Source organism: Anthonomus grandis, chromosome 1, assembly GCF_022605725.1.
Source record: "Anthonomus grandis grandis chromosome 1, icAntGran1.3, whole genome shotgun sequence".
NCBI lineage: Eukaryota > Metazoa > Arthropoda > Insecta > Coleoptera > Curculionidae > Anthonomus > Anthonomus grandis.
In genome coordinates, this window is record NC_065546.1 from 35,811,441 (window position 1) to 35,826,296 (window position 14,856).

The 14,856-nt window shown below is 32.8% G+C and overlaps 1 protein-coding gene and 1 non-coding gene across 5 annotated transcripts in view; one reads left to right on the top strand and one right to left on the bottom strand.

Moving 5' to 3' along the window:
• Nucleotides 1-14,856, bottom strand: part of LOC126743052 (serine/threonine-protein kinase tricornered) — a 221,520-nt gene that overhangs the window by 141,502 nt on the left and 65,162 nt on the right. The window lies entirely within an intron of this gene.
• Nucleotides 366-457, top strand: Trnay-gua (transfer RNA tyrosine (anticodon GUA)). The gene is given in 2 exon segments: nucleotides 366-402; nucleotides 422-457. It is a non-coding gene; the product is annotated as a tRNA-Tyr (tRNA).

Sequence of the window (14,856 nt, forward strand, 5' to 3'; positions counted from 1 at the left end):
CAAATTTTATTTCATCACAATGTAGATTCTCGTTTTGCCTTGACATTCTATTTGACCTCACCATCCCTTACAATTTCCCGTAAGGGATGTTACTACCGTTTTGGAAATCACCCATACACACATACCAAAATCCATCGAATATGTATGAATCAATCGAATTAGTATTTTTTGTATTTTGCCTCCATATTTTGATAAAAGTACCATGCGTCAATTTGGTTTGAGATGACTGACAAAATGTAGAATTTTAAGGAGCTTAGAAACATTACTTATTGAAATGGTATGTTGCCACGTAAATTTATAAAAATATGAAAATCTTATATGCTCATTCTTCATATAATAAAATTAAGGTACTTTTTTCATTATAACCTTCGATAGCTCAGTTGGTAGAGCGGTGGACTGTAGTGGAATTCGTATTGCGGACATCCATAGGTCGCTGGTTCAAATCCGGCTCGAAGGATACTTTTTTGAAAAAATTAAATAATTTATTATCATTAAATTAAGTAAACATTCGAAGCGTAACCTTGATATTAATAATTAAAATATAATCGTGAATGAATTATCAAAAACTGGTTCCTAAACGAGTTAGTTACGTACGTAAAAATGAAATTTAAGTAATTTATTCTCAGTGAATTAGGTAATTTTTAGGAACTACTTATCAGACAAGGCGATTATTATAATGTTTTCATTTACATGTGTACTACCTTCGAAAGCTCAGTTAGTAGATCGGTGGACTGTAGTGGAATTAGTTCATATAGACAGACTTAAAGGATATTTTTTCAGTTATTTTTAATACCTTGTATAGACTTTGTTCTTATTATGGCTTGCTGATCCGACTCGAAGGACCATGAGAATATATATTTAAATTTTAATAGTGATACTGTTTGATGTTTTTATCCGAAAAAGATGTTGACTTTACATGAATATTATCATTGAAACGTGTTTGTTAAGTCGGTATCGTAATGCTCTCTGACATACTTTCGGGGAATTTGAACAGCTGACGCCGGTTGTTTTATAACAAAGATGTGGAAGTCTATCTTGTTAAAAAAAATCAATATTTTTCTTATTTTTAGTAACATCACATACCTAGAAATCATCCTCAGTAGGCGCCTTATATCTCTGTAACAGAATTACAAAAATATCCTTAATATGTTAGAAATTATATGGCAAATTTGTAATTATGTCTTAATTCTTATAAGCATAGGGATTTAATGGGGCAAAATTAATTGTAGCTAAAAAATTATTCGAGCCACAAAAATGTTTCATATATAAAATAATTCTTTAGAAATCGCGTCTTTTTTGAGTACAAATCCCATTTCGGTACCTCAAAATATTTTTCAAGATCACCTTGCCGATGTTATACGAAAAAAAATAATGCGTAGGCTAATAAGTCAAGGCGAATATTAAATGCGGAAAAGGTTAAAGTCGCGCCAAAATGAAAAAAACTAACAACGTTTTCTAGAAGGCAAAATGAATGAGCAAATGATTCGAAAGTAGTTAAGCATGTTGAACAGCAAACCGCAAAATTATTTTTAGGTTTGAACTCAAGTAAATTATGATGTTTAAGTGTTGTGCAATAACAAATTTATTGTTTTTTTCGCTCTTTAATTTATTTAATTCGATAGTAAATTTATTTAGATATGCGCTGAATTAAATAAATTGACAAAAAAAATGGAAAAAGAATTGACAGCCTAGAAGAACTCAAGGAAAAAATGTGAAAATCGACAAACGTATATAAGAATTGGCTTTAAATGCCTGAAACAAATATACAAAAAAAATCTTTAATCATCTAGAGCATTAGGTCAAATGTTTCAAATTGGTGGATACCTAATTACTTCAAACTCCAGAATAAATTTGAAAATTACTCTATAAATGTGTACCATACTCTAAATGGCTGAAAGAATGTCTTCAGATTCCTGGAATAGGATTGATAATATTCTCAAATATTCAGACTTCGTCAGTTTTCTGAAAAAAACTGAAACGCCTAAAGGTATTGTTAAAAGAAAACTCAAAATTCCTGGATACACTTGAAAATCATTAAAAAAATCTGGAACATTCAAATGCCCGTGAAAGGTAAAAGATACATCAAAAACTTGAAAAACAACATTGAAAATTAATCTGTAAATTTGGAGCATAGAGGAAATAGCTTCAAGTGCCTGGAAGAGAGGAAAAATTACTTTAAGATTATGGAATTAAATTGAAAATTATTCTAAAATATGGAGCATTCAAATTCCTGGAGATGGTGAAAAATTACTCCAAAATCCTGGAATGAATTTGAAAATTACTCTATAAATTTGGAACATAGAAGATATGGATTCAAAGGCCTGGAAGACATGAAAAATTACTTCAAATTCCTGGAAAAAATTCAAAATTATGTTGTACATTTAAAGCATAGAAAACATGGTTTTAAATGCCTGAAAGAGGTGAAGAATTATTTAATAATCCTGAAATAAAATTTATTTTTCTTTAAATCTAAGGCATTAACAAAAATAACCTCAAATGCCTAGAAGTGATGAAAAATTACTCAAAATACCTAGAATAAAATTGAAAAATGATTTACAAATTTGGAGTAGAGTAGGGCGGGGCTAGTTGATCCACGCACCATATGACAAAAACCTAACACCTTTTAAGGAATCCGAGTGAACACGAAGCTACGTAGACCGGCCGTATTTGTTTATCTCATGAATTTAGTTGATCGCCAGCAGTTAAAGCGGAGGTATCTTGTGTGGGGTTAGTTGAGCTAAAATTAACGGGGCAAGTTGAGAAATGGCTCAACTAACCCCCTTTCATGTATTTGTTTTATTTTATGTATAAAATAATATTTTTGCTATATTCCTGTTTTATTTTCAGATGCGTACTTACAATAGGACGACCGCACGTGGAGAGGCGACAAAAGAGCAGCTATTTAATGCCGCAAAAGTAGTTGAAAATGAGGGAAAAAGTATTAGAACCGCAGCAACTGAATTTGGAATTGATCGAACGACACTGGGCCGATATATAAAAAAATTAAAGAGTGGAGATGGACCAGACGAAGTAACAATGGGATATGTTGCATCTCGTCAAGTTTTTTCTTTAGAGCAAGAAGAAATTCTTGAAGATTAATTGCTCAAATTGGCATCCATTTTTTATGGTCTATCGCCAATTGATGTTAGACGCCTAGCCTTCGAATGTGCAACAAAATATAACTTAAACGTTCCTGAACCTTGGAAGATAAATAAAATGGCAGGAAATGACTGGTTGACGGCTTATTTAAAGAGAAACCCTCAGCTCTCAATAACAAAACCAGAACCGACAAGCTTAGGTAGAGCAACCTCGTTCAATAAACATAATGTTAATATGTTTTTCGAAAAACTTGCCAACGTTATGGACAAATATAAATTTTCGCCATCAAGAATTTGAAACACAGACGAAACGGGCGTGTCTACAGTAACAAAACCTCCAAAAATAGTAGCAGCGAAGGGAAAAAGAAACATAGGTGCTGTTACTTCAGGAGAGCGTGGAACTAATGTAACCCTAATTACCGCCGTATCAGCAATAGGGAATACAATACCACCCATGTTTGTCTTTCCCAAAAAAAAAATTAAACCCTATTTTATTTCAAACGGTCCTCCAGAATGCATCGGTGCAGGAAATGCAACTGGTTGGGTGACTGATTTAGAATTTTATGATTTTATGAAGCATTTCGTTAAACATACAAGCCCTACTAAACAGTCTCCTGTTTTACTTTTACTGGACAATCATTCATCACATTTATCAATTGAGACCGTAGAATATGCAAAGAACAACGAAGTGGTAATGCTTTCATTCCCACCACACTGCACCTACAAACTTCAGCCACTGGACGTGTCAGTCTTCGGGCCTTTCAAGAAGTATTTGGCTTCTGCCCAGGATGCATGGCTTCGTAACAACTCCGGACAGACAATTAGCATATACAAAATACCAAAAATTGTTGCCACAGCTTTGCCAAGTTCCAATATAATAAATGGATTTTCAAAAACGGGTATATATCCTTATAATTGTGATATATTTTCTGATACAGATTTCGCGCCATCATATGTGACTGATCGTCCAGTTCCCGAATCTATATCTCAGCCGCCGTCGACAGAAAATAACAGCATTTCTGCCAGCACTTCCCAAACCATAGCTCCAGAAACACCTGATGACAACTCCATACCATCTACATCTACTGGAGTTTTTTCACCTGAAAGCTTGCGGCCTTTGCCTAAGGTAGGACCAAGAAAAACACAAAACCAGCGAAAGAAGAGAGCTTGCGCGATTTTGACAGACACGCCAGAAAAAGAAGCACTTCCTGAAGAACAAAGCAAAAGCTATTTTAACAGATGTGTCTTACTCAGGTAATACACTATTGAAAACTAAAGAACGACGGTCCAATATTACTTCTTCACATTTAGACGATGGAAAGACTCTAGGAGCCGTTGCTCGAGAAAAAGAAAACAAGTTTTCCAAGAACATAAAACAGCATAAAATAAATAAGAAATCTTTTTCCCCATTGCCAACATCTGAGTCTGAAGATGATCAATGTTTATGTCTGATGGGCCTAGCAGCATTTACAGATAGTGTTCCGGGTGAAGAATATATACAGTGTTCCAATTGCAAAAAATGGGCTCATTAAAGGTGCACTCCGAGTATATATTATATGTGTATAAACTGCGACAGCGATTACTTTTTAATTTCAAAAATGTTTAATTTAGTTTTGATAATACATTTTTTGAGTATTTCTAAAATTAGATTTTTATTTTTCATCAGAAAACTTACTTAACCAGCCATTATGCTAGTTTAGTTTGTGTGGTTCAACTGGCCCTATGTGTCGGTTCAAGTTGCCCCATATGTGGGGTAATTTGAGTCAACTGTACCCAGCCATCTTGCAGTCATTTTTACCTAAATAAAACAATATTTCGTCAAACTTATTAATTGCTTTTTAAAAACAAATATATACATCAATAATCCCTAAAATGTTTAATTATTTATATTAAATAATAACAACATGACCCTTCATTTTTCCAAATCCGGCTCAACTAGCTCCACCCTACCCTACAGAAGAAATGGCTTCAAATGCCTGGAAGAGTTGAAAAATTACTCAAAATTTCTGAAATAAAATTGCATCACATTCCAAATATCTGAAGCATTCAAATTTCTGGATATGGCAAAAAAATGCGTGGAAGAGGATAAAAAATTATTGAGCATCATAAAATACAAATTTCTTTAAATACCTAAAGGCGTATGTCAAATTACCTAAAATGTCCTGAAAAGTAGTGAAAAATTACACCTCATCAGCTCCTGGGATATATTCGAAAATTACTCTAGAAATTTGGAATATAAAAAATAGAGATTTATGTAGCAAGTGTGTAAAATGATTTTTTATGAATGGGAAATTTGTCGCATGAGCCTTACGCGAATAATGCTCATGAATCAAAAAGGGGATTTTACACATGTGTAGCATATCAAAAATTTTCTACTACCGCAGAAAACATTAAAAAAATCAAAAATGCCAAATTATTTTACCCATTAATGCGTAAAACAAACGTCAAATTACTTTTTTAAGCACTAATGCGTAAAAAGTGAAATTTTATAAAGCATGAAAAATGAGTACTTCACGCACGGTAGTAGAAAAAATTACTTTAAATGCTCAGAAGAGATGAAAAATTATTTAAAATTACTGAATAAAATTAAAATTTATTCTATAAATTTGGAGCCTAGAAAAAATTACTTTAAGTGCCTAAAAAAATGAAAAATTACTTTAAATTCCTGGAATAAAATTGAAATTTGCTCTATAAATGTGGAGCCTACAAAAAAAACATGAAAGGCCTAAAAGAAATTAAAAATCACTTTAAATTCCTGGAATAAAATTGAAAATTACTATAATTTTCGAGTCTAGAAAAATTGCTTTAAATACCTGGCAGAGATGAAAAATCAGTCCAAAATCCTCAAATAAAATTGAAAATAATTTCTCAGGTTCCAAAAGAGAACTCAAAAACAAATTTTGAATTAATTTTTATCTTTAAATATTGAGCCACTAATTAAGCAACAATTTATCCGAACCCGGAATATGAGAGATCGTATAGCTTTTGGGACTTTGTAGTGACATCTTTGTCTATTTTGACTCCTTTATCAAATAAATAACGTGCTGCCACTGGGTGTAAAATAATATTTACTTGACTCAATTTTTGACCTAAAAGAGCCCTCCATATGTGACTGGAAATGAATCCTTTTTTTTTAAACTTCCTCTGCATTCTAAGCTTCATTCCATCAAAAATTCCCTTCTGAGCAATCGATACGGATTCTTCTAAAAATATCTTATGCCGACGTGCCATTTTCATTTACGGGACCCTCAATGAATATTCAGACCGTCGTTTCTTTCAGGGACGTATCTATTAAAATAAAAGTCGTAAAACGAGCTACGTGACCCGCAAAACTTCCCAATTTTTTTCTTCTTTCGCACTTATTATAAACTAAACTTTATTCAAAATAAAGAGCAAACTAAATCTATTGTTAATTAAACGCGCTTTGCCCGAGTCACAAGTTTCCTCATAACGGAAAATATAAAATTGGTAATAATACGGCATGAAGTTTGTGCTATTGTGAAGTCAGATCTTGCGTGAACGTTCTTGCTGCTCTGGTTTGAACTTTCACTACGATTTTTTTTAGTATGTTTTATGATGGTTGTTCAATATAAATTATTCAGAGTTTTCACAGCACTTAAATCAATTATTAAGGATTTTTTTAAACTTCAAGGTATGTCTATAAAAAAAAACTTTTCCAAATATAATTAATTAGTTATTCCCCTTTACTTGAGCCCACGCATGTTTTTAGATGTTTTTGGATAAACACGCGTCCTCTCAACAATGTGAAAGACATTTTTCCATTATTTAATGAGGAGCTACTACTGGGCAGTGACCCTGGTCAAAAACTATTAATGGAATGTTCTATAGACGATCTGAATAAACATACGGGGTGGCTCAAGTGAAGGGAAATTGAATTAAATTTTTTAGCAGCACTGCTGATTTAACTTCGCTTAATCTAAGCCAGGAATAAAAAATATTACATATATGTCTGTTGTAATAAGACTAGTAATATACCGCGAAGTTATCCTACTCGTCGAAGAAAAAAAAATGTGGGGATTGTTTTATTTGAATTTTTCGACTTTTGCTAAAATATTTAGATTTTATATAAAATTCCAAGAAATTTGAGGAGGGTCACATGCCATACTTTCGTCCAATAATTTTTGAGATATGCGCACTCCAAAATGTCAACTTTTTAACTTGTAAAGGCTTTACTATTTAACATGCAGTGTATCTGTAACTTGGAATGAATTCGATAATAAATAAATGGAAAAACGCTCGGATACGTCAATTGAGAATGTAAGTTTCGTATTTTTTACAATAAAAAGTTTTTATACAGGGTGTGCCATGTAGGCGGGGCTAATACCAACTTTCTTATTTTAAATGGGATACTCTATATGTTATTATATTTTTGGATTCTCCACAAAATTCCAAACATTTTAATGTACCACATACCATAACTTTATTCGATTGTTTTTAAGATACAGGGCGTTAAAGAAAACGTATTTCATAAACTTAAAGAGGGTTCTTTTAAATCTTAAATAAGTGTTCAAAATATAAACCATTTACTATTTGGCAATGCCCTAAACGTACCACAAATTAATTTTGAACGTTTCTTATGCATTCTGGAGAAATGTTTCGACACACTTGGCTTATTCTAGTTTTCAATTCCTCAATATTTTCCGGCTTGGTCACATGAACTTTACATTTTAAATATCCCCATAGGAAAAAATCCAGGAGTCAAATCGGGCGATCTTGGTGGCCATTCAAAAGGTCCCCTCCTGCCAATCCATCTGCCTGGAAAAATAGTATCCAGATAGTTTCGAACAGGTCTTGCAAAATGGGGAGGCGCACCATCTTGCTGAAACCAGATGTTTCTGTTCGGCATATCAGCTTCTATTGGATCAGGGAATAGAACAGCTAGATTTGGAATTAGTTCTTCTTATAAAAAAAGTACCTTTCTCTCTTCTGTTTATCTGTAATAATAAATATTCTGCGTTAATTCCATAAATTGTTCACAAAATTCAATTCCTCTATCTGCATCTTCCTCATAATTGTTACTACTTACTACTGAAGACTGGCTCACTTCCAATTCGCGCGCTACCTGCCTATTGGGAATATAAGGATTTTCTTCAATGGCTAATAACACGTTAGTTTTGATGTCTTCATTAAGCGCAGATCGACGAGAACTAGTTATTGTTGCACTAATGATGCTATGGTCTCCCTTTTTAACAGTGTTTACTCCAGTATAAACAATCATCATTCAACAGCAACTATTTTCTGTGATTTCTCCAAGGCTTTTGATTGTGTAAACCATACTATCTTGATCAACAAATTATAGCACTATGGGTTCAGAGGAACGCCTCTCAAATGGTCTAAGTCCTATCTTAGCTACAGAAGTCAGCTTTTAAAGGTTGATACGACCATGTCTTCTACCAAACCAATAGAATCTGGGGTACCTCAAAGTTCAGTTTTGGGCCCAATTCTGTTTCTGCTGTTTATTAATGATATGGCCCATCTTAACATTAGCGGCAAAATCTGTCTCTTTGCCGACGATACTAGCTTTACATGGAGCAATCCGGATGTTGCGTCACTTCATGCAAATATTGCTAAAGACCTTATCAAAATTAAATCGTGGTGCGATGCGAATCTTCTCTGCTTAAACATCTCAAAAACTAAAGTTTTATCTTATAAAGGTACTATTCAACCCTTTGTACTTTGCAACACCAGCTTGCAACGTTGTTGAATCTGTGAAATTTTTGGGACTTATCGTTGACAGCTCTTTGAAGTGGGAATTACATATTGATGTTTTATCTAAAAAATTAAGTTTAGCTTGTTTTGCCATAAGATCAGTGTCTAGGGAATTAAATCTTTCGTCTTCAAGAATAGTGTATTATGCCCTTTTTGAGTACCATCTTCGGTACGCCCTTCCATTCTGGAGCACATGCTGTGCGACTCATTTTTAACCTACAAAAGAGAGCGGTTCGCTATTTACTAGGACTTTATAGTCGAGCTCACTGCCAAGAAATGTTTAAAAGATTTAAAATAATAACTCTTCCATCTTTATTCATTCTTGAATCAATTTGCTTGATTCGCAAGCATATATCAGAAATTCCTAATAGACCATCTCGCAATTATCCACTTCGACACGCAGAGCATGATCTTTATGTGCCAATCCCAAGGTCAGAATTAATAAAAAGCTCTATTCTTTACGGAGCTAAAAAAATGTACAATCATCTGCCTTTGGAAATTAAATCATTGATATCTTTTCCTCGATTTCGCAATGCTTTGAAATCATATTTACTGGAGAGAGCTTTATATGCAGTGGATGATTTTTTTTTAATATTAATTTTTGAGTATCATCACGCACTGGCTAATTATTAAATTTTTTACGATGTAGAATATTTTGTATTGCTAAATTTCTATAAAATTTTTTATGACTTTTTAAACATTGTATTAATGTTTTTGACCGTTTTTGTTACTTTTTTTATTTACTATCCTATTTTCTTACTTTTTACATTTAGGTATGAGCGCCACGCCATATGCCACTTTTACAAATCTTCAACTTATCACTCAAGACCAATACATTTCCGGAAGAGTGGAAAAAGGCTAAAATATGTCCAGTGTTTAAGAGTGGCGACCATGGCAGAATAGAGCAGAATAGAACTACAGACCGGTGTCAATTCTCTCTAATTTTTCGAAGGCCTTTGAGATATGTGTGCACGATAAATTGTCTCCTCAAATTAAGCACATAATTACAGAAAAGCAGCATGGTTTCTTTCAGAAAAGATCTACTGTCACTAATATGGCTTGTTTCTTGTACACAGACTTCTCGAAGGCTTTTGATCGGCTGGATCACGGTTTGCTGGCACGGAAGCTGGCTTTGACTGGATTTCATCCTTGTCTGGTGGAGTTCTTCATCTCATATCTGACTGGCAGGCTTCAGTATGTTGAATTTAATGGTTTTGGGTCTGAGTATTACGTGGCTTCGAGTGGTGCGCCCCAAGGCAGTAACCTCGCCACAATGCTGTTCGATCTATTTATTAATGATTTAGTTAATTGTGTGGAGAGTTTCTGTCTTTTATTCGCTGATGATCTGAAGTTGTTTCGTATCATTCGTACTATGCTGGACTGCCTGAAGCTGCAAGAGGACATGAATAGGGTCTTTGAATGGTGTGAAAGAAATAAACTACCCCTAAACTGTGACAAATGTAAAAAAATGACAATTTCCATTCTTTATGAAGAGATTTTATACCCATATATATTGAGTGGTTCTCAGTTGCTAGATTGTTCTTTAGTGAAGGATTTGGGCATTGAAGTAGATAAGAGGCTCACATTCAACCAGCATGTAGCACAGGTCACTGGTTCAGCCTTAAAATCCCTCGGGTTTATAGTAAGGTCCACTTCTCAATTTAAGAATATATCCGTCAATATATCCTTGACTGTATTGTACAATTCATTAGTAAAGTGTAAATTTATGTATGGCTCTATGTTGTAGTTTCCCCTTCTATGATGTTCATGTTAACAGACTGGAGTATGTTCAGCGCAGATTCTTAAAGTTACTTTCTGTTAAGTTGGATGGAGTATATCCAGTAAGAGGTGTGGAACAGGAGTACGTGCTGAATAGATTCAACTATTTGTCACTAAAGCAAAATACTATTCTCTCTAGTCAGATATTTTTATATAAACTTTGCAATAATAAAATTGATTGTTCTGAGCTCTTAGAGAGGCTACCTCTATTTGTTCCTCCTGCCAATACAAGGAGGCACCATATATTTTATCCCTCACTTAACTTAACAAATCTGTCCAGCAAATCTCCACTGTGCCGTGCTTGTACATGGTATAATCAGATGAATGCTATAGATGTCGACATCTTTAGCAGCATTGAATATGTTTTTAAAAAAAGGATGTGTTCCTCTCTTAATTTGAATGATACCTGATTATTTTTCTGTTATTGTTATCATTTGGTTAGTGTGTCTTATATTCTTACAATTATGCTATTGTTTTAAATTTTAAATTTTGTTATCACTTTATATTGGATCTTATATTATTTTTTTTGTACTACTTATTTAAAGTGCTTATAACTTGTACTGTTTTAATTTTAATTATTTCGATTGTCTTGTAATTGGGAATTTTCCTGTTGGACAATAAATTATTTGAATTTGAATTTAGTATAAGAAATTTGACCAGGTACATTTATGTCTTTTGTATCCAATTTTGTATATATTTATTTAGTACTTGTATTTTGGTTTTTATATTTGTGTGTTTTGCTTTTTATGTATAGCTTTGTCTACAAATTTTTTTAAATTTTTTGGCAATAAAGCATATTTAATTTGATTCTTACGTGACCATTTTCCCGAAACTGTTTTTCAATCTTGATTATAGTACTTTGTGATATGGGTGGTAAATCAGGATACCTCTGTCTGAATAAATACAAAACTTCATTTTGGGTTCTTGTTCTATTTCCGTACCCAATCACCATTAAGAATTCAATCTTGTGCTTTTCTTTTAAATAGCTCATTTCGTAAAAAAATTAAAAGAAACTTAAATCTGATTATCTGACAGTAAAGGCACATCTTGTAGCAATGTCAAAATTATAAAAATGACACAATTTTATGGGACATTTATTGAATTTAAAACATTTTTAAAATAAAAAATCAAAACTTAAAAACAGTTGAATAAAGATATTGTAAAAAACGCGCAACTTACAATCTCAATTGACGTGTCCGAACGTTTTTCCGAACACGCTTCCATTTATTTATTATCGAATTTATTCCAAGTTACAGACTCGCACTTTAGAAAAAACAGGGTTTCACTTTTCTACCATATCCTCTCAGGGGCGACGCATTAAAATACCTGGAAGTAGTAAAAAGCTACTTCAAAATCCTGGATTAAAATTGAAAATTACTCTACAAATTATGAGCCTAGAAGAAGTTGCTTTCAAATACCTGAAAGAGATAAAAAATTACTTTAATATCATAGACTAAATATAAAAATTTCTTTAATAATCTGAAGCACTATGAAAGATAACCTGAAATGCCTGGAAGTGGTGAAAAATTACTATAAATGGTAAACGTCTACAGAGTCTACCTAAAGGCTATGAAAATACTTCAAATGCCTGGAATAAAATTAAACCTAACTTCTAAGCGTCAGAAGAGCGAATTTCGAATTAATTTTTTATCTTTAAATATTAGATCCTTAAATAACATTTTATCTAGAGCAGGAATTTGAGAGATCACAGCGTGATCCAGAAAAATGATTCTCGGGAGTTCCTAGTGGAACTTTTTCTATTTTGACTCCTTTATCAAATAAATAACGTGCTGCCATTGGCCTAAAATAATATTTACTTAAAAGAGCACTCCACATTTGGCTGAAAATGAATCCTATTTTTTTAGCCTTCGTCTGCATTTTGACCTTCATTCCATCGAAAATTCCCTTCTGAGCAATCGATACCGATTCCTCTAAAAATATCTTATGCCGATGAGCCATTTCCATTTACGGGACCCTCAATGAACATTAACAGTGAATCTAACAGTATTCCAAATAATCATGGTGTATTTTTGGATCTGATTTTTAACAGTATTGACAAGTGCCATAAAATATCTGTTCAACAAGCTTTAGACAATCTTCTTCCAAACAAGTTTCACCACATGGCAACAATTTGTGATATTAGGGTTAGTGATAGGATTGAAAGGTTAGATCATAGTACAACTTATTTTAAAAATGCTGATTTTGTAAATTTGAATGATTATTTTTCTTTAGTGGATTGGACAAGTATTTTTGATGATTCAGACATCGATAATTTAGTTAATAACTTTTATGAAGTAATTTTATATGCAATATCACTCATATATCACGCACATAAACCTTCCAGGTTTCCTCGTTGGTTTTCCACAGAATTAAAGAATCTTATTTTATCAAAAAAGACTGCTCATGCTAATTCAAAAGTACTTACTTAGCTGAAGATTATATCCTGTTTGCTAACCTACGTATTCAATGTAAAGTTCATACTGAGCAGTGCTATAGATCCTACATTGCTACCTTAAACGAGTCAATTCAATCTGACACCATACAATTTTGGAATCATATTAACTCCCTTAATAAAAATCACGGTATTCTAAATGCTATGCAATTAAATAGTATTTCAGCAGATTCGCATTGTAGAGGTCTCTTGATCAACGAGCAACATGGGTTTAGGCAGGGTAGATCTACTCCTACAAACCTTGTATTATAGCATGACTTCATTGTCAGGACTTTCAAGAATACTCATCAGGTCGACTCTATCTATACTGACCTCTTGAAGGCCTTTGACATACGCATCCACTCATTGCTCATTTTTAAATTAAGATGCTATGGTTTCCCTAAGTGGATTCTTTCTTGGCTAAATAGTTACCTCCATAAAAGGATACAATTTTTTAATGTAAGGGGTTCACCATCACTTCAGGGGTGCCTCAGGGGTCACATTTGGGGCCTCTACTCTTTAATTTATTTATTAATGATATTTTTAGTATTATCAAATGTTGCCAATTCCTATTATTTACAGACGACCTGAAACTATTTTTACATATTTTAAACTTGTTTGATGATACCACAGATTTAACTAGCTAACGCAAGATTAACTAAGATTAACTAACTTGCGTTAGCTAGTTAAATAAAAAAAAACAGTCTTGATACGGACCAAAACAAATTTCTCAGAACTTGTACCTGGCGATTAAATGTATGAGATGCGTCTTTATTAGAACTTAGAAGTCAAGTCTTAATATGATTTCTCTTGAGGACTATCGAACTAGGTGTGATATGATACTTCTTCACAAGTTGATTAATAATGCTACTGATTGCCCTGAATTGTTATCGCGGATAAATTTTAGGTGCAATACCAGAGAGATGTCCCTTTTTCTGGTTGAATGTCACCATACAAATTATGCTAAATTTTCTCCTCTCGACTCCATGTGTTGGGAAATAGATTTAATCAGGTTTTTGACTTGGTGGGTTTAAAACCTTTAAAACTTAAGTGGTGCCTGACTAAGTTTACTCGTTAAGTACTATGTGTTAAGTATCAAATAAATTTGATTGCTTTTACTTTTCTTATTTTGATGATTTTTCTTAAGGGTATGTTTTGAGTTAAATTAAAAAACTAAATTTAAGACTTTTTTTAACTGAATTGGAAAAAACTAAGTATATATTGTTATATTCATTTCTTTTTGGTCAAGGTTAATTTGTGCTTAAATTTTTCTGGAAGTTTATTCTTATTTGTACATCTTGGGCTGTTACATATTAATATACATTTAGATAGGTATATTATTGATGTATAGATAATTTGAATATTTAATACTCAGAATAAGTTCATTATATAGCTTATTAATATATTTGTTGATAGCAGAATAATTATATACATTTAGGGTTAGAATATAGTTTATTTTGTTAGAATGGGGACATGTCGTAAATAAATAAATAAATCTATTATTAAAACCGCTTTGGCCAAGTCACAAGTTCCTTCATAACGGAAAATATAAAATTGGAAATAATACGGCGTGAAGTTTGTTCTATTGTGAAAATTCAGGTCTACGGCTAAGGTTCTTGTTGCTCCGGTTTGAAGTTTCACTATCTTTTTTTTGGTGGTATGGTTTATGAAGGTTGTTCAATATAAATTATAAAGCTTTTTATGACTCGAGATTCAGGGAGCCATAACTGTGAAATTTCCATCAAAAGTTATAGATTTTAATGCAAAAATTTTACTACCTATTCTATACTTTACTACCTAATTAATCTTTTGGGTCTA